Source organism: Alligator mississippiensis, chromosome 7 (genome assembly GCF_030867095.1).
Source record: "Alligator mississippiensis isolate rAllMis1 chromosome 7, rAllMis1, whole genome shotgun sequence".
Lineage (NCBI taxonomy): Eukaryota > Metazoa > Chordata > Crocodylia > Alligatoridae > Alligator > Alligator mississippiensis.
Genome location: NC_081830.1, coordinates 22,517,265 through 22,537,632, shown reverse-complemented (window position 1 = coordinate 22,537,632; position 20,368 = coordinate 22,517,265). Strand labels below are relative to the sequence as shown.

At 42.5% G+C, this 20,368-nt stretch overlaps 2 long non-coding RNA genes across 2 annotated transcripts in view; one reads left to right on the top strand and one right to left on the bottom strand.

The window, feature by feature from the left end:
• Window positions 1-15,658, top strand: part of LOC109281948 (uncharacterized) — a 67,612-nt gene extending 51,954 nt beyond the window's left edge. Inside the window, exons 3-5 of the long non-coding RNA XR_002088778.2 lie at window positions 8,325-8,518; window positions 12,284-12,375; window positions 15,535-15,658. This is a non-coding gene — a long non-coding RNA (uncharacterized LOC109281948). The remainder of the gene's footprint in view (window positions 1-8,324; window positions 8,519-12,283; window positions 12,376-15,534) is intronic.
• The window catches only part of LOC109281947 (uncharacterized), a 149,082-nt gene that overhangs the window by 33,105 nt on the left and 95,609 nt on the right, over window positions 1-20,368 (bottom strand). The gene's annotated exons all lie outside the window — the stretch shown is intronic.

Here is a 20,368-nt window from a genome sequence, read left to right as displayed (position 1 = left end):
TTACTAAGTTTAATAACAGGAACTGCTATGATACATCAGAACTGAGGCCCATCTAATAGAGTTTCTCAGTTTGATAATGGCCAGTATGAACTGTTTCAGAGAAAGAAGAAAGAACCCTATAGTAGACATGTTTTAGAATAAAACAGCCCTCAGGCAAGCTTTTCCTTCAGCTAAACTAAGGGACAGTGACTGTAACTTTGTCCTCTGGATACTGCCACACAAAAAGGGTCTGAATCCATGAGTGGCATCTTCTGGTTGCTACACATAATACTTAGTGTCTACTTTATTCCATAAAGTTTATTTTTTTTCCATTTGTTTCCAATCTGTGGCTCAAATGCAAATATCTTTCCATGTGCTGAACAGCATGTGAATTCACACTGAAGTCAGATACCATTTGGTAAGAGGATAAAAATGTGGACCTACTGTAACTGTGGGAAGAGTAAGCCAAAACCTTCATGCAAGTTCTCTTTTGATTTGGGCAGAGGGGGCAGGCAGAGAAAGAAAATGAAAGGAGGATAGAGTTTATTTTCATATTAAGTGTCTGCTTTGCAGTGAAAAGCAGGATGAAAATTGAAAAGTAACCTCTTTCCCACCACCACTACTTACATTTACATTTTGCCATTTTTTGACAGCACTGATAATGGAGGATCAAATATGTAATTTAGTTCTGATACACAACGAATAGACCCTCCATTTGGTTGGGGTTACATAGTGACCAAGGCAGCAATCTGTTCTTCTTTAGATGTTGCATAAAGGAAAGTCCCACATATTTGTGCTGAAAGTTGGGAAAATTTCAGATGGCCCTCTGATAGCTTGTGCTGCTCTACTGCCATTGCCACCAAATACAGCAGGTATTTTAGCAAGCTTGCACTGGGAATTCCATATTTTCAGAACAATTTTGCATTTGGGGGGTTGGGAAGAGGAGTCTCAAGTCAAAATCTTTGGGAAACCACAAAAAGAGGAACTGTGGCTAGTATTTATCTTCTTAACTCAGGCTGGCTAAGCTGTAATGTGAAGTCCTGCTGGATATGGCAGATGATGCGGAACAGGCTGAAGTACTCAATGCCTGTTTTAGCCTAGTCTTCACAGACTACTGCACTTGGTAGCATGGTTTGGGGAGAAGGTAAGCAGCCAACAGTGGTGAAAGAACAGGTTAGGAACTATTTAGAAAAGCTGGACATGTACAAGTCCACGGGGCCAGACTCGATGCACCTGAGGGTGCAGAGGGAGTTGGCTGATGTGATTGCAGAGCTGCTGGCCATCATCTTGGAAAGCTTGCATTGACCAGTGGAGGTCCCAGACCATTGGAAAAGGCAAATATAGTTCCCATCTTTAAGAAAAGGAAGAAGGGGGATACAGGGAACTACAGACCAGTCAGTCTCCCCTCAGTCCCTGGAAAAATCATGGAACAAATCCTCAAAGAATCTTTTTCTAAGCACTTGGAGGAGGAGAAGGTGATTAGGAACAGTCTGCATGGATTCACCAAGGGCAAGTCATTCCTGACCAACCTGATTGCCTTCTATGATGAGATGACTGGCTCTGTGAATGTGAGAAAAGCAGTGGATGTGATCTACCTTGACTTTACCAAGGCTTTTGATATGGTCTCCCACAACATCCTTGTAAGCAAGTTAAGGAAGTATGGTTTGAATGAATGAACTGTAAAGTGGATACAAAACTGGATGGATCATCATGCTCAAAGGGTAGTAGTCAATGACTTGACATCTAGTTGGCAGCTGGTATCAAGCGGAATGCCCCAGGGGTTGGTCCTGAGGCCAGTTTTGTACAATCTCTTCATCAAAGACCTAGATGATGGGATGGAGTGCATCCTCAGCAAGCTTGCAGATGAAACCAAGCTGGGGGCAGTAGTAGATATGCTGGAAGGTAGGACTAAGATTCAGATATACTTCAACAAATTGGAGGATTGAACCAAAAGAAATCTCATGATGTTCGATGAGGACAAGGGCAAAGTCCTGTACTTACGATGGAACAATCCCAAGCACTGTACAGGCTGGGGGCCAACTGCAGAAAAGGACCTGGGGGTGACAGTGGACAATAAGCTGAATATGAGCTGACAGTGTGCCCTTGTTGCCAAGAAGGCTAGTGGCATACTGGGCTGCGTTAGGAAGAGCATTGTCAGCAGATTGAGGGAAGTAATTATTCCCCTCTATTCAGCACTGGTGAGGCCACATCTGGAGTCCCGTGTCTAGTTTTGGGCCCTCCACTACAGAAAAGATGTAGACAAATTGGAGATAGTCCAGCAGAGAGCAACAAAAATGATTAGGGGGCTGCAGCACATGACTGATGAGGAGAGGCTGAAGGAACTGGGCTTATTTAGTCTGCAGGAGAGAAGACTGAGGGGGAATTTAATAGCAGCCTTCAGCTACCTGAAGGGTGGCTCCAAAGGGGATGGAGCTGGATGGTTCTCAGTGATGGCAGAACAAGGAACAATGTCTCAAGTTACAGCAAGGGAAGCTTAGGTTAGATATTAGGAAAAATGTTCTCACTAGGAGGGCAGTAAAACATTGGAACAGGTTACCCAGAGAGTTGTAGAATCTCCGTCCTTGGAGGATTTTAAGACCCAGCTAGACAAAGCCTTGGCTGGGATGATCTAGTTGGGATGATCCTGATTTGAGGGGGTTGCACTAGATGACCTCCTGAGGTCCCTTCCAACCCTAATTTTCTATGATTCTATGCTTACCTTTTTGCATTTGGTAGTTACTCCAGCCTACTCCAATACCTCTTAATGAGGAGATGCTTCTTAGCTGGTATCTCATGCTGTGCTAATTGTTATGTGAAACTTATGCACTGAAATCTGAAGCAAAGGAATATTGCCCTGTTTTCTGCCATATTAAACTGTCAAGTTCTGGCCAGTATATCAAATGATATGATATGATATGATATGATATGATATGTGCTAGGCATAGAGGTTCAGAGGAGGCTGCGTCCAAATTCTGGGCTAAATCTTGTAAGATCTATAATATGACAGAGCAGAACAGAGCAGTTCTACTGGTAAGAATGAAAGTGATAGTGCATGTATGAAGTAGTAAGTACTTACAAAACTTCCCAGCTCTTTTAATTTATATCTGTATCTGGAGATCTCCACATGGAAAGCATGATACAGATGCAAAGATATAAAGGCACAGTATCTGTACTAAACTAAAGGAAACCAGGTTTAAACAGATTAACCAAGTGATGAAAAAAAGGAGTTTCCCTGTGGAATGTTTTCTCAGGTGTAAGAAAAGGGATGGCTGTTTCACAGGAAAGGCTACAAAGAAGGGAAAGCCCCTATATGTGCCCTTGGCTGAGTTTGGTTTGGCAGACAAGCAGTGACTCAGAGTGACAGAGGGAAACGCTTTTCATTAAAGACTCTTGAATGGTTGAGATTCTTTGTCTAGGAATTCCTTGAGCCAACTCATGCTATTGAAATCAATGAACTAGAAACACTGGAGAAGAGCAAACAACTTAGTGAATATTCAGTATTCAAAAACTTCAAAATCTGTGCTTTGGTTAAAGATACTTCTGTGTCTGTTCCTGCGTGGATGCATTTGCAAACAATGAAAATGTTCAACAGAATCAAATCAAATGATCTTTCAGTTAAAGAACTGGTCCAGGATTTAGACAGGAAATCTGTGGAACAACTAGGAACCACAAGACCAGTCACTTAATTTCTCTGTGCCTTAGATCACTTCCCATTAAAACTTTTGGTAAAATGGTGATAGTAATTTTTGTCTTTTTAGTGTGTAGTATCTTCTGAAAGAGACTGTCTCCCTATCTTTGCAGTGCTTAGTACATTGAAGCACTGAATTCATTTGATGCTATTAGATATTATCCAAGAACAAGAAATAAGTAATAATACAAAATCATGCTCCTTAAGAATACACATACAGTTCTATACATGGGACTGGGGTGTGAAGGTTAGAGAGATCTGGACTTTCGATGACCCAAGTGGTTTCATCCCATCCCACATTCCTTTGGGAACTAGAAAAAGACCTGAGGCATTCCACCTCTGGATGTACAGTTTGAATTTTATGGATTTGATTTGGTCCATTTTAAAGTCTGGGGGCTGCCTGATCTAATCCATAGAGTGCTATGGAAGATCATATGAAAAATGTGTGCATGTCAGGGCTGGAGGAAAATTAGAGAAGTCATCTGTTCTATCCCTGTGCCCAAAGCTGGGATCACCTATACAGAGGGCATTCATGGCAATATTTTTTTAACTTTCTGTGGTGTAAATGGCAGTGTCCCTTGACAGTCTAAGTCCCCCATTACCAACAAGTCCTGTCTTTTGGATGATTTCTTTAGGGTGCACACTTCTTGTTTTGATAAATTATCACCTGGCCCTAGTGGTCTGGACACCATCATTATATCACACTTGTTCTCTTTTACTTTTTTCCTTTTTCTCTTCTGTAGCATTCTGGACCTTGCATGAGTTTCCCTGTGGAATATTATGTCCTTGATGCAAGGGAACATCTCATCCTTCACCTGTGCCTGTCCTTCCTAAATAAGCTATACTCTATATCATACAAATTATATATACAAATTACCATCTCAACTCCCAATCTCTTATCCTAATGCAGTCAATGTTTCAACAACTTTCTGAGACCTTCACTCCTCCCTTTCATTCCCCATTCTTGTATGAACAGCCAGGAATCTAAGATGTTGAGCAGACTGACTCACTTCTTTCCTTGTCCGTTGGGAACTTTGAGTGTGACTGACCTATGCCTCTGGGCAACCTACCCATGGTCTGTCTTAGCTGTTTAAATGGCAAGCTCATGCGGGCACGCCATGAATATGTGATTCCTTATAGGATGGAGCCATGGTCTTGGTTGAGCTTATGTTTTGTAATTAATTCATACTAATTAATACAAGTAACTCATAATGCAGACTTGGTCTTTGAGTTTTAGTTTATGACCACCTGTAAAATTTGACTTTCAGTGCTGAGAGTTTGGGCCAGCTGGAAAGGAGCTAAGGTAAGGTGTGGTGAAGAATACCTAGCAAAGGATCCAGCCCATAGGAGACTGAATATTATGATAATCCAGACTATGCCAGCCCTTTTTCCTCTGCACAGCTTGTATCTTCCTGTAGCTGCAAAAATCAAACTGACTAATTGAATATTCAGGCCTTAACGTTATTAACCAGCCACTGTATATTAACTGTGTTACAAGAATAAGAGCGGCAGCAGCAGCCAGCTCTTGGATGCATGCCATCACTTTATTACTTATTAACTTATTTTTATATAGCCCTTGGCATGGCAAGGAGTCCTACTTTAATTATAAACAGGAACGAAGAAGCCACAGGAGGAAATCATACGGTACTGTAGCCGGATAGCTGGTGCTGCACTGATTACACAGGGGTTCTTATCAAAGCTGACACAGAGCTAGGGCTGTGCAGATACTGTGCTGGAAGCCACAGGCAGTGCAATCAATGCGTGGGAGAGAGCCTCAAAACGGACGTAAATGCAGTGTAATTCTGCTGAATTGAATTCTCCATGGAGAATTCTTTCTCTCCCTCTCCCCGTGTTAAGGAAATGGGGGAAGGGAGGTGGGGGCTGTGAAGACAAGTCCCAGGAGACTAAGAAATAAGATAAATGCATAACCTTTTCACTTTTTCTCTCAATATGTCAGAGAAGCGGGAAGGAGGGAACCTCACTGTGTCACAGAATGAACTATGGTTAAGGAGATTTGTTTGTAAAACCATGAGAACTCTTGACTGCAGTTTAAGACTCTCCCAGGACACTAGCTACTGTTTTTTCATGTTGCCCATGTCTCCTTTAAATGCACTGGAAGAACCCACAGCCCTGCCTTGTCTGTTTTTTGTAGATTATGCTAGGACTTTGGCTTTGCAATGCTGTCACCTGAGTCTCAGAAAACAGCTTCAGGTGTTTTTTTCAGGGCACAGACAGATGTAACAGTCCTGTCAATTCTGAGGGATGCAAATTGTAAACTGTTCCAATGTCACTTGCTTTTGTAGTAGTACAAATATAGCAAAACCATGACAGTTGCATTCAGGGTTAAAGTTTAAAGCGGTCATCTACCTGTGCATCTACAAGAGTATGCTGATGTAACTGTTGCATCCTAACACCTGACACGTCTTCCTGAGTGAGTGATCACTTTTTAAATCAGTTTAAACATATGTCTGTCTATAACTTGAGTGCCTTCCAGCTGTGAATTGTCATGGAACCCAGATGTATTGACCCAAGATGAATCATATGCACTGAACCTGGAGGAAGTCTGCATAGACCCCATGACTAGAAATAAGCCTGTTTGAAGTAGCTTTTGTACTCCAAATGCAACTACACTATGTCATGCCTGAAGTGTCTGAAATCTTGGTGGTTCATATAATAGGTTCATATGGTATCACTATCCTGCACTGTCTGCAGGATCAGGATCAGGGTTGAATACATGCAATGACATTTGGCAGCAGACACCTGTGGCAGCTCAGAACATCCCTTACCTTATGCAAGTTCTGTACTGGTGCAGCGGACCAAACTGGTGGAGCAGCTTGCAGGATTAATACCTCTTGTGTATGAATCTGAACTTTCCTGGGTCCATTCTCTCATCTCCCTATTCCTTACGCAAAGCCCATGGAAGTCAATAGCAAGAGGCCCTAAATAACTGTTCAAGAGTTGCAAACTTCCCCCAGATCCTTTTTCATCCAGTAAGCCAAAGATACCATCTGTGCAATTTGGAGTCCAGTATTGTGGAGCAGCAAAAATTCAAGTTCACCATCAACAAAGGGATAGAAAGCTAGACCTCATTACTGTGCCCAAAGGGGATCCAAACCAGGTTCTTTTGGATGAGCTTCCTTGTCTGTGCTTGCTGTAAGTGTTCCTTTTGTTAAAACAAAGTAAATAATTTGATAGCCATTTTTGGTGATAACGCAGAACCAAGTACTTAGTGGTTTCCTCTCCTTCATTCCCTCTGCAGAGAAACACATTCTCCTGACATTTCAATTGCTTGAAATCAAGTAATGGCCAGATCATGCTGAGTACCTGGGATTGTAAGTGTTCAGTACCTCTGAAAATCAGTCTTTAGGATTACTGAGGCTTATACGAAAGGGCAAGTGGTAGATAAAGGATGAATCAGCAGATGTTAACAATGGAACAATTCAGAAATTAGCTACAGATGCTTGGATCCTTCTCCAGACCCAAAACAAACCCGTTTAGGCCTGTAAAACTGAATCCGGATCCTACATCTGCACAGACGGACCCTTGTGCCCTGGTGGACACCCTCCAAGTTCACAGAATGTCTACCACCAATTGGTCATGATAAAGGGATGCATTCTCCATTGCATGTGCCAGCACTACTAGCCCTGGTTTGAACTGGAAGTTAAAGACAGGTGTCTTCAAAATTCATTCCTTTCAAAAGCATCCAGAAAAGTTTGGCAGAGAGGCTAGGGCACATCCTCCACTGGGAAGATCTGGAAACTTGTACCAACTCCTTTAGACAGTTTAGCAGTTATAAGCCATTTTAATAATGATGCGTCTATATGTCCTAAAAAGGCTTTGAAAACCTCAACCACTGAACACTATTTTGAGTTCAGGTAGTGGGTGTTGTCAATAAAGAATCTAATCTCGATTGTACTGGGGTAACATGGACCACAACAACATCCAGACATTTTTTTCCCCAAACACTGAAAAGATGGACTTGTGATAAAAAGATCTTAGGGTGTCCGACACCCATAAGCTCTTGCTATCAAAGCATTTTTGCTCCTCCCACTAATTACAGCAGCTAGACCTGATTCTGTATTCAACTGAGCTCACTCCAGCTGAGTATGGAGTGGATAGGGAAGGTTACTGCATTATGATGTTAGCTTTTTAGAGTTGCTTTGTAATGGTGTAAGTGATGGGATAAGTTAAAAGGGAATAAAGCATCAGCCCTACTAAACTATCAGCCAACTTATTACTAATATTCTTGCAGCTGACCCCTTATATAGGCTTTTCCCAGCATGTCGCATTCTGGCACCTAGCCCTCTAAATTCAAGGAAGTAAACGAAAAGCCTTGTTTATGGTGGTCATTTTGAAGCTGATTGCTGCAAGCTTTTTCCTCTTTCCAGCTGGTTGGACATAAGAGGAGAGGTAAGCCTTATCTGCTTCAAGCAGTTACTCTTAAGAATGAATGGGAACCCACATGGCTCTACATAGTAATATTTACATGCTTTCCTTTTTCCTGCTGCTTCTGTACTTCTGTGTCATTGATTTTTTCTAGCTCTTATAAGGAAAGATGGTGGTGGTCTGCCAAAAGGGATTGTTTTCAGCAACACAAAGTTGTAGCATGGGTCCACTGAGCTACTGCTGTTTGTTTTTTCTCCTGTACCTCCTGTAGGATGCAGCTGAGATCAGGGCTCAGTTTTGCTAGGTGTTGCACAAAGTAATGAGAGAGAGGAGTCTTAGCCTGGAGGAACTTAAATGTAAGTACACAAGACCAAGTGTGTGAAAAAAGGCTGGCGTGAAGGGGTGAAGTTGCCTGCCCAAGGTCACACAGCACAGAGGAGCAGAGGCCACATCATGAAAACCCAGGTTAGTGTTCCTAGTTACATGCTTTTTAGCATGGCAGCCCTAGTCTGACACACTCTCTTTTTCATCTGAATATGGAGTTAGCTCTTAATCAGATCGGTAGTACTTTCTCACATAATTAACAGGATCTGCTTCCCCCCATGCCCACCTATTTGTAGTTAACTCACAAATACTGGAAATGAGTTGTATGAATAACTGTGACTGCTGCCTAGTGCTGTTCCAATTATGCCTACTTATTACAGTGTGAGTATTCCTGTGTACTACTTGCAGAATGATTTCTGTTTCCGTCCACCACCTGGCTAGGCAAACAACTTTATTTTTTCTTTTTGAATAAACCCAGAATTATCTGACATTAATTAACCATAAGTGCCTTGTTTGAAGGCTAGCTAGCCCAGCAACAGGTTGATTCTTCAAAATAAGGATGTATATATGGGTGTGTTTGGTAAAAGATGTATAAGTAAGCAGGCATTCCAAACAATATTACTCGTCCAGAAACAGGGCAGATTGTAATGATATAATGAGATGGCAAAACGCTCTCCAAAAATATTACCAAGATATTAACCATGTTACTATCAGTGGGGGGAAAAAACCCAACCCATTAATGAGTTGCATCTGAGATTCATTTATTTTAAGTTTCTGCAAAATTAAAGAAATTGAGCAACACTCTCATGTCGGTTCTCAGGCAAACCAATTGCAAGTGGAAAGGATCTCTCCTTTCCACTTGCAATTGGTTTGCCTGAGAACCGACATAAGAGTGTTGCTCAATTTTCATAGATTTCATAGACATTAGGGCTGGAAGGGACCTCGGAAGATCATCGAGTCCAGCCCCCTGCCCAAAGGGCAGGAAGTCAGCTGGGGTCATAGGATCCCAGCAAGATAAGCATCCAGTTTGCATCCAATGTGTGCATCCAATGTGTGCTTTCCAACCACAACCTGCTCCTTATGCAAACTCAGCACCTCAGCCACTGAGGAGCAAGCAATGTTAGTCATCTAAGGACGGATTCTGATGCCCTTGCCCCAGTTCCATCGGCCTTGATCTCCCAACCCAGTCCTGATGGTACCACCAGCACTGTGTAATAGGCAGCTATTCTCCCAGTTGCTTGCTTCCTACTACAGCAGCTTCTGTCATCTCTGCCTCAGACTTAAGTGACACATTCTTCTTTCCCCTCTGCATTAGAGAAGAGAGACTGAAAGAGCCCAGCAAGTCGTTCTTTCCCACAGAGCAAGAGCCAGAAAAAGCTTCTGTAGAGCCTGTTGGAGCACACTACTGAAGTGTGAATCTTTCTTGCTCATCTAGCCCGATTTTACTTGCTGCAGGATCCTTTTCACATGAGGACTTGAAGGGAAAGCAGACTTCTCTAGGCACTTAGAATTTCATAATTTGGTCCTTGAGGTTGACATACTTAACTCTTTGTGACTTGCAGCAATTCCTGGGTAGGAGTACAATAGTTCTTTAACACAAGGTAACAAAACAGCACAATGGCTTAAGAGAGGAATTCAGGGATGGAGGAAGATATGAAATCCAATTGAGTTCCCCCCTCCTCCCTGCCTTTTCAAGAAGGAGGAATACAATCAGTCACTGAAGACAATGGTTAACCACTAAATATTACTCCCAGAAAGGATAATGATAGCAGTAAGCTTTTATTAGCTTGTTTTGTGTTAGCGGAGTTGGCATCTGACTTTCCTGTGAAGAACTTCTGGGGGCACTGGTTTTATAAAGCAAATATAATGCATCAGTTCAATCCCTCAGTGATTCTGCTGTCTCTATTTGAAAAGCAACAGGGACAAATTCAGCTCACAGGGTCAAAAATTACCCTGTTATATCTGTGCAAATCCCATGGACTTCATTGGAACTGAGAGTAGCAGAGAAAAGTTTTATTTCTTTTATATACTTAACATCCACTTGACCTTTTTAGTGGATTACTCTAGATTATACTTTTAATTACGCTCCTGTTAATAACATTATAGTAGCACCTAGAGGATCCCACTTATATCGAGACCATGTCATACTGGATAGAGTACAAAAAGATACTAGGAGACCATCTCTGTTAAGACTGGTTAATCTAAATAAACAAAGCAGACAAAAGAGGCACATTGCCTCTTTCCACATCTGAATCCTGAGGCCTAAAGACATTAAGGCCCTGATCCTACAAATACTTACGTGCTAATTTTAAGCAAGAATAATACCCTTTCAAGGTAATTGTATACATAAGTGTTTGCAGGGTCAGTTTTCATTTTCTTTGCCTCAGCTCCTCTTCTATAAAGTGGGACAGACAGTACTTGGTTGAATAAAGTTGCAGTAACTCTCCCTACCTAGGATGTTTCCCTTATATAAGGCTGTTTTAGCTATTGCCTACCAAAACATCCCCAAATGCTGTAACTTTAATGTGCTGCACAGCTAAATGGAGTGAATTAAGCTACTGCAGCTTGTCCAGTGTCTAAAGTCAGGCAATGGTACTCTTTTTATCAGCAGGACCTGAGTTCACAGCATGTATTTATCATTAAGAGTGGCTTAAGTTAATCGAGATGAAACAGACAAAGACCCTCTGCTAAATGATGTAAAGACTGACTGGTAGAGAAAGTCAAAGGAAAGGCTATTTACAAAGAGAGAAAGGAGAATGTATCAATTGGCCTCTTCTGGGTGGTCTTATTCTGCACTTCATGCTTCCTCTGCACCTGTCTTTGGTCTGGGCTCTATTCCTCATACAAGTGTTGGTTTGTAGATCTGCAAATATTGGATCATGCCTACCTTCCCTGTAAAAAGTGGTGAGAGCAGTGAGAGAAAGAATTAAGCCATCTCAATTGGAGGTGGATTTCTCAGAAGAGCTCGGTTCCTACTGACAGCCAGAAAGAAGGGAGGAGGGGGGGTCCCCAAAATAATCAGCTCCCAGTGAGATGCTGGTGATCAGAATTTCAAAAGCGTAGACACCCACCATGTTGCACTCTGGGGCAATGTGTCCAATACCACACCAGAGAGCAAAGAGTACCCCACTGTGGAAGCAAAGGAGACCTGTGGGTTTAGTCCTCTAATGTGCTGCTTGGAGAGGGGCAGCTCTAGAGAGGCTGTGCAGAGAGGGCAAAAGTGATTTTCCATTTTTTCCCTATTTTCTGGATTCCTGGCTGCTTGGGAATTTCCAAAGGCCTCTCAACTAAAGTTAGAACTGCAGCAGTTTTGCCCTTGATCATATTCCTGCCTTCCTGATCTCTGTCAGGTCTGAAGGGCATTCATAGCCCCCTTTTGGCTCCTTTATTGCCTATGCACACTTCCTTGGCACTAAAGCTAGAGCAGGCTCTAGAGCTAGCCTCTCTGTCCATCCAGTCACATTTTCAAGGCCCCTGTCACTGTAGCAAAGAACTGTACAACCATTTCAAGGCCTTGAGAACTGCACATGCTTGAATGGAAATTTGTAATCCGCTTCCTAGTACTGTCTCACAATGGGACATTTGCTGATGCTGCTGGTGGCTAATGAGCCAAAGCCATACATGAAGCTTTATGCTGTGAGGATTTTATATTAATGTGGGAGAAGAGAGCGGTCTGGGGGCTGAAGTGGGGGAAATTGCTTGCTCTCTAATGACTGTTCTGCTGCCTGGTACAGAATGGAATAATTAGGGTTCCTTTTCTCTAATTAGAACATGGCAAATGTAGAGTAATCTGTTACAAATGCTTCTTTATACTACAGTGTGCTGCAATTAACATTACTTATGCGCATTAGAAAAGTAGGAAATGTGTGTTGGTAAAGCAACTTGTGTACTATTTCTCTTCCCCAGGCCTCCCTGCTTCAAACAGACATATAGTACTCTTGCTCTTATCCCTTCCTGCTTTCTGTACTTGCCCAAGAGCTGACAAATCTCTTCTGAAGGTGAGTTTTTTAAACTATTGTCCCATTCAGCAGGCAGTCATAAAATGAATTTGCTCTTCACAAAGGAAGTTTTGGCTGGAATGGGGAAGAGCAGAGCAGTGAAGAAATTAACCCTGCTGAATAAGTAGAATCAGCATATTCATTGGGGTCATGTACTACAATTGCAGAGCAAAATCCAGGGAATACAATAACTTGATTCATTACTTGTTTCTTATGCTGCTGCCAAAAGCATGATTAAGTCACTAAGAGTTCGATTAGGGACACTTGGTAACAAAACCCCAGTTCCATAGATGTGGTCTGTTTCCAGAGTACAGCTAGTGTTTTTGCTCTTATGATACAGGACTCTTCCTTACTCAGCATTTTATCATCTAGACCAAGAAACAAGTTGCACAGGATCAAATGGCAGGAGGGAGGTTGGGAAGCTACCTGCACTGATGCACACAAATGATTAATTGGTAACAATCAGTACAATCCAAAGTGGTCTAGAAAGTGGAGAGAGGGGGTGGCATTTGGGACTCCTGGGTTCTATTCGCAGCTCTGTCGTTTAGTTGTGGGAGGAAGTCACTTAGCTTCTCTGCTTCTTTTCAGTCCCGTGTGTATGTGATGATGGTTGTGGATGAAGTGGCATGTGTATGTGTGTCCACACATGTGCATTGCTGCCACCTCTTGGACATATCAGTTGCGATTCATGCCTCATAGGCTAAGTAGAATCAATTTAATCTTTCCAGATTAGGCTGAGCTGCACAGATTGAGCCAATAAGCAATGAACAGACATTCACTTTTGATTCCAGAAATGCAGCCACATCCCTGCAGTGGCCCAGGCCAGAAGCCAGGGGGGCCTAGAGCACGGCTCCCTGCCCCCAGACAGCTTGGGCCAAGGCTAGCTTGCCCACCCTTTGAGATGGGGTTTGTAGGGGGTGCTGGGGGACTGTGAGTTAACTTGAACGTGGAGGGGATCTGCGACAGAAGTTCAATAAACCAATTTAACTTAAATCAGTTAAGTCAGATACTACATCCATCCAGGTTTATCTTAAACCAGTTTCAACTGTTTTGAAAGCGATTTATATGCACTGAACGTCTGTTGCGTTACAAATTGGAATTGGTTTCCAATCACTTATGCCAGTTTATGTGTAATTTCTGTCCTTAGCCATAATGTTACTAGAGATTATTCTTTTCCTCCAGTGGAAGATAGAGAATGCTAGTTCTATTCTGCTATTGTTGTGAATATTTAGGCAGCCATGGCTTGCAGCTTAGTAACAAACACTGAGCCCTAGTGGGCAACAGAGGCATGGTAAAGCCTCACAGGCATGTTAAGAGTAGGTGAATTAATGTTCTTTTGAGATAGGTGGATGAGTACCATGTTACTCCTGTCTTACCCCCACAGAACTTTGTTTGCAGCATATTAAAGTAAATAACAGTCAGCAGTATAAGCAAGCTGATCCTGAACCCCTTAGTCAAGCAAAGCTCCCCTGAGTTCAGTGCAAGTCTTTCCTGAATTAAAAAGATGGTGGCTTCACACTGCCTTGATTTCTTGGTGATACTGAGGTTTTTGGAATATAGATTTATATTTATGTGAATCATTCTGTTATGTGGGTGCAATTCTGCTTGTAGACAAGCCCTTATTTTCAGGTGCTGAGCTTGCTAAAATCTGGCCTCTTCTGTTCCTGCTCTTCCATTTAAAGTTAGTTTTGAAGAACTCTTCAGTGGACATGTATTCCCAGTCCAAGAGCTTGTTTTGGAAGGGAAATCCCAAAAGGCCATGAACTTATCAGCCTTGTACACTTCAAAATCGACACAGATAATTTAAAGTAACTCAGTGCACCTATAAATGAGCAGTGAGGCTGCTCCAATGCATTGTAATTAAAGCGTGTCGGAGCAGACTCAGTTAGTTGAGTGCTGGAGCATCTTGTGTATCAGCATCTCTGTGCTTAAAAATGGTGGCGGGGTGCTTTATTAAAGCTTGTTCGACAAGCTTTAGATAAAGCATCCCTGCCGCTATTTTTAAGTGTGTGGACACTGATACACGAGACGCTCTGAGGGCTTTAATTAGAGTGGCTCTCAGAGCCACTGTAATTAAAGTGCCCTCCCCTGTCCTACACATGTATAAATGCCCTCAGTCTCTGATCTCCCCAAGATTCAAAAAAGAGAAAGAAAACAGATAGGTTGATGGTGTCAATGAAAAAAAATCATTTCTGTTGCTTTTGCTTTAGGTTTGGATCTATAACAGATTAATTTTTCTGTTCCATCTCATGGAGTGTATGCAGTCTCAAGTATTTGACACTGCATCTTGAATGAGCCTACTACCTCATGCTATGATAGTCTCTGGGTTTCAAATTGGCAGAAAGGGTACGTAAAAAGTGTGTCCTATTTGAAGACAAATAGAATCAGAGTGGAATACCCGAAGCCTTTGTGTGTTGGAATTGTTTTCACTCCAGGAGTGAAACACTGAAGCACTATTCACTACGGTCTATAGATGCCTTTGCTAAAAGTGTGTAGAAGTTCTGCTGAGTGGTGTAATTTCCATTTCCATTCCAACAGAGGTCCAAGAGAATTGGGGCTGCTCTGCCTGTTAGATAACTTCAGAGCGGTACTGAATCAGGGTAGCTTTCATCACCCAAAACCTACCAGTAAAAATGCTCGTGTAAGAAAAGACCTGGAGTGGGACTTTTAGGTTTAGTTCTCGGCATTCCTAGTCAAGGCAGATGGGGCCAAAGTCTTACGTATTCCCACTGCAGTTGCTCTTTTTGTGTGTCATTTCTCATTATCTGTACAATGAGTTTCTTGTGTGTCTACAGAGGCTGGAAGGATAAAATCACTGGGGCTTGTGAGGTACTTGGGTTTTTAGGTGGTGCACATATGGAGCAGCAGATGTGCTAATGCACATGTGGATCAGCAGGTTTTGTGAGGACTCGAATAAACTGCAAAATAAAGCAGTTTTCTAGCAAGGCAACTTGTTTCAGACCTGGAGCCTGTGAGCTTCCCCTTCCCATACTGTATCCGAACCCCGCAAAGTATGTTACAATTCCACTGTAGGGTCAGGCCTTGCACTGTTGCTCAGAAAGGGTCCCCTTCAGTCCCCCTCTAAGTTCAGGCCTAATTCTAGTTAGGGTTGGCATTTAAATGTTTTTTCTTTTCTTTTTTCCTGTGGCTCTTCTGTAGCCCTTGGGTCCATCCAGCAGTATGTGACGAGACAGAGGCCAGTTCTTGGAGTACCATGATCCATTCCAGGCATCAGTCTCTAATCACCATCATTCTCCAAGGTTTAAAATGGAAATAAAAGAGATTTTGTGTAGGTTCTCTTATTTTTAAAACCCTCTAAAAATGATTAGGTGTAATGAAATCCTGTTTTAATAAGCTACATATGTAATATTGAGTCATTTCACTGCCAGATGTGTATTCCTTTCAGTTGGAGGGCATTGACATGGTTGAACTTACAGAGAGAGTCTTCTCACACTGCTGTTTTGGTGTAAACCAAGAAGTACTTGACTAGATGTCATGGCATCCCATGAGACACAAGTCCAGTGCAAAGCTTAGATTCATTAAATCTCCTAAACATGACCTTCCCTAGCTGGCAAAGCACCAAAGCTGTGCTTAACTCTTAAGCACATGCAAGAGTGTTATTTGAAGTAAAAAATAAGGATGTACTTAAGAATTTTGCTGAATCAGGGTCTCAGTGAAAGGCTAAAAAAAGCCTGTAGCATAGAGTGCTAAATTTGATAAATAGCTGGTTAGGATCCCCCTATTAAAATACCTGCTTTCAATCTGGGGTATTACTGACCTCCTCCTAGGGAAATACGCCTTGAAATGATACAGCAGTCTGTGGCTCACCACAGCTATGCTGACACAAGAGTGACTGATCCACTGACTTAAAGGAGGCAGACAGCAAGGCTGCCTCCCTATTTGTGTAACTGCATTATGTTGTGTCTTGCTGGTGGGATACAGAAGCCTGAACCACAAAAACCGATTTGGTGGTCGGCTACAGCTCTCTCACTCACGTCTCAGCTGGCTTTGAAATAAGCTGTGGGTTTTGTGTCTCGTATTCAACCCACAGCCTCCAACTGCAAGAATGCAAATGAGAATAGCTGTATTATAATGTGTCACTGAAGATGATTTCAGAATTGATAAGGCTGAGGCAGCTGGATCTTCACAGAGAATATATTAAAGATTGCGGCACAATAACCAGCATTGTGGTTAGAGAAGGGGGAGGGGCACAAGGATTCCTGGGCTCTATTCTAGGTCCAAGGAGAGCGATGCGGTCTCGTGATGAAAAGAGGAGTGACCGAGTAAGGATTTGTGGGTTCTCCTCATGTCTCTGAATGGAGAGTCTGATCAGATGGTTAAAGCAGTGGGTAAGGAGCCAGGATGCCTCAGTCCTACTTCTAGTTCTGCATCAGTTTGTCTATCTGTCGATTCAGACTAACTACGGTATATGGAGACGATGTGTAAAGTTTCACTAACTGACGTCATCAAGTGAAAGGATGCTTGGTGCTGATGCACAATCGGACACATACTTTTTGGTGCTAACACACAGTTGGACTCTACCATGGAGTTATAGTTAATACGGTTAGCCAGGCTAACCATAGGTAGTCCTTGGCAACCAAAAGAGAAACTTCATCACACAACTCTCTGTGCAACTTTGCAGATGCCAAAGAAAGCCTTGGTGGCATTGTTAGTTGTGCATGAAAGCATTGTATCTTATTGTATTCTGCTATGAGTAGAATTTAAAAAGAGTTTAAAAGTATTTATTATTTTAAATCTCCCTTTTCATGTTCAGTTATTGGCGAGATGTATTCTCCCAATGGATCATTCTAGGAGATAGACAGCTTGAGCCACAGTAGTACCAATGCAATATCCAAACCTTGCTCAAACTCATGCTTCCAATTATATTTGTTCACCATAACAAGATTCATCTGTCAAGTCTGCTTATGTGACTGGACTTTCTACTCACATTTCCTTACAAGTATTTGTATTGTCACAATCTGTTAAAAATTTAGGCCTTTCATGTTTAATAAAGGCCAGAGCCAGCAGCCTTTACTTGCCTGGGCAAGAGGCTATTTGTGAGAGTGATGACATTCATGGTCAAGTGAGGAAACTGAGGGTCAACTTAAAGTGTATTAGCTTCTTGCAGTCACTGCCTGTATGCATGTTCTTAACTCCAATAAATATAAGGTAGCTTGCCCCACCCTCATTGAGGGGCATGCTACCTTCCATTTACCCCCGGGTAATGGGAGGCACACAGACAATTACCACAGAGCTAATACTGTGAGGTGTGCTAAGGTGTGAACTTGTATGTGTAGCCATACCCTTTGTGTATCACCTGGACCTCCATACAGAACATGGGATCTAATGCCTGGATAATAATCTGCAAGCAAACAGTACAAGGTACCTCCTCTTGCAAAGCAGTTCACAACCTTACCCACAGTTCATCAGAATGGGACAACGTGGAGCAAGCCATATATGAAGGTAATGAAACATGGGCTGCTTTTACGGCACAGTACTGCACTGGTGGCAGTGCACAGAATGCTCTGTCTAGTGGATTATCAAGGGAGGCACTGTTATTTAGAGAAGTTGCACAATGCTATTTGCAGGTTAGGCATATATTCTACTAGGTTGGCTGGTCCAGAGAGGGCAAGTCTCTGACATCCCTTTTTCCCCTTCCAGAAAGACTAACGTTGTTCTGTTTGTCTTGTTCTCACTGGCAGATGACAAGTCATCCTCCTCCGTTGGTAAGAACTTAAGAGCCTGCCTCCATAGCCAGACATGGGATTCTCCCTCTTGTTCAAAACAGAGACTCCAGTGGCTTCGGTGATAATGGCCAAGCATTTATTTTCAGGTGATGACTCTGGTGGGAGTTATTACTGGGTACCAACCCTGCATATCCTTGCACTTGGGAAGGGCCCGGACACTGGGATTGCCCCAACTGTTGCCAACTGTTATGTAGGAGGGAGAAGGCTGCTGGTGCATTTTGGCCACATGTGGGAGAGCAAAAGCTAGTTTAAAAGGGAAAAGATTTGCCAGACAATTGAAAACTATTTAACTGTTCAATTTTTTTTTAAGCCATCCATTTTTTTTTGTTTTGTTTTTGCTTCCCATTTTCAATTAACAGCTGGTCCCCAGACTAACAGCCTGCTGATTCACTCACCACGGTTATACAGCTGATGGCTCACAATGTTGCTGTGTTAATCGGATCTCTAAATAGCTCTGGTCTACATCACAGTCACAGTGGTGATTTCACTCCCAATTTGAAGCTTCATTCTTTTAGCCTTTGAAATTTTCTGGAGGCAGTGCCAGGCAAACACACAGTTCTTCTGGGAAAGTTATATTGTAAATCTAATGCTAAGCCCTTTGGTACAGAAGAGGACCTGATCCAATCAATGAGAGACCTCCTGTAACCTTCTATAGGCCTTAGGAAAGACCTGTAATGAAAAACTATAGCAAGCTTTTTTCTGTGTATTTATTTACCTGGGATGCTGTATCTGAAATAAGGTTTTATGCTGCTACTTATCACTGCAGAATCGGGGCAACCCTTCATTCTTTGCCAGTTTCAGCCCTAGTCCAGAGTTGCTAACTCTTATTCCCATTAGTAGTGGCAAAGCTGAGTTGCAGTTAATGAACAAACTCAAAGATTTTTGCTTGTGAAAGTGATTGGTTTATGGTGCCAACCTATTTAAGGTATACTGTGTGCAGTATATTGCAAAACCTGGTTTGGTGTTCCCTGTTCATCATGTTGAGCTACATTGTACCATGGCAGGGGTGGCCTCAGGAGATGGTATACCTCAGACAAATCTCTTCTGTTCAGTCTGTGTGGAAGTTTATATATAAAGCTATATATACACTCAGTAGTTTGAATCCTTCTTGAAGGGACTCTCCCATTTTAGTATGTAACCTCAGACCCCTGCCATATCTTTTAGTCAAGAAACCAAAATCTTATGGACCTTTCTGCAAGAATTTGATAAGCGTTAATGAGGATGGGGTTCTGCCCTATAGCAGGTTGGAATTGGAGTTCACTATCAGTGCCACAGAAATGGTTTCAGTTCCATGTCCTGGCCTAAATCCAGATAGTCCAGATTCAGGTTATTGGCTTCAGTTAGAAATGCATGGCCTTAGCCTTGAACGAGTTTCTCTGTGGCTGTTGGCATCTACAGTTGTGTTACTGTGAGTCATACTACTGCATGCCTGCAGGGGGAAAGAAACATGGTTTATCTGAATGAGGCATTGCCCATTGCATTCAGAGTCAGCACCAGTTAGTCTTTAACAAGCTAGGATAGGCAGAGGTCAGGATTCCAAGATTTGGGCGGGGATTCCTTGAAGGTTTCCAAAACTTGATGATGACTGCACTCAGAGATTGCAGGCAGCTTTACAGCGTAGTCGGTGTAGGCAAAGTGCTCTTTTAAACTTCCTAAAAGCTCATGATCTTGTCAGCACAGTAGTATGATAGCTCATTGTTGTACTTGGTGCTTGTGGCAGAAGCAGATGGTAAGCACTCCGTATCAGTGAAAGTTTTCCACCCTGGATAGCTCCTTTTGGAGCAGGATTTGACAGCTATAGTGGAGGCTGATAGGTTTATAATGCAAAATCTGCTCTGGGTTTGAGGAATTTGTTTCATCCTATCTTTATCACTCCCCAGTCAGTTTTCCTTTTTTCACTCCTCTCTCAACCCAGCACAACCCAAAGGCACTACATGGGCAACAGGGAAGGAAGAGTGTGATAAGGGACCAGCACACCTGGTCAAGGCTAGTGTAAAGTGAGTCACCAGTTCCTCATCACCTTGTCCTGAGAGTGGAGTACTTTTGTTCTTTTGCTAGTTCATGTGTTTTCCAGTCCAGGTCACTAGTCTGTCCCCAGTATGAGTCAGACTTACTTTCTCCTCTGCTAGTCTCCTGGCATCCTTCACTTCCTTTCTTCGGGGTCTCTTTCATCTGGTCCTTGCTCTGGCTCCAACTCAAAAGTTTCCATTTTAGACACGTCTAGCTAAATTAGTGGATCAGATCCT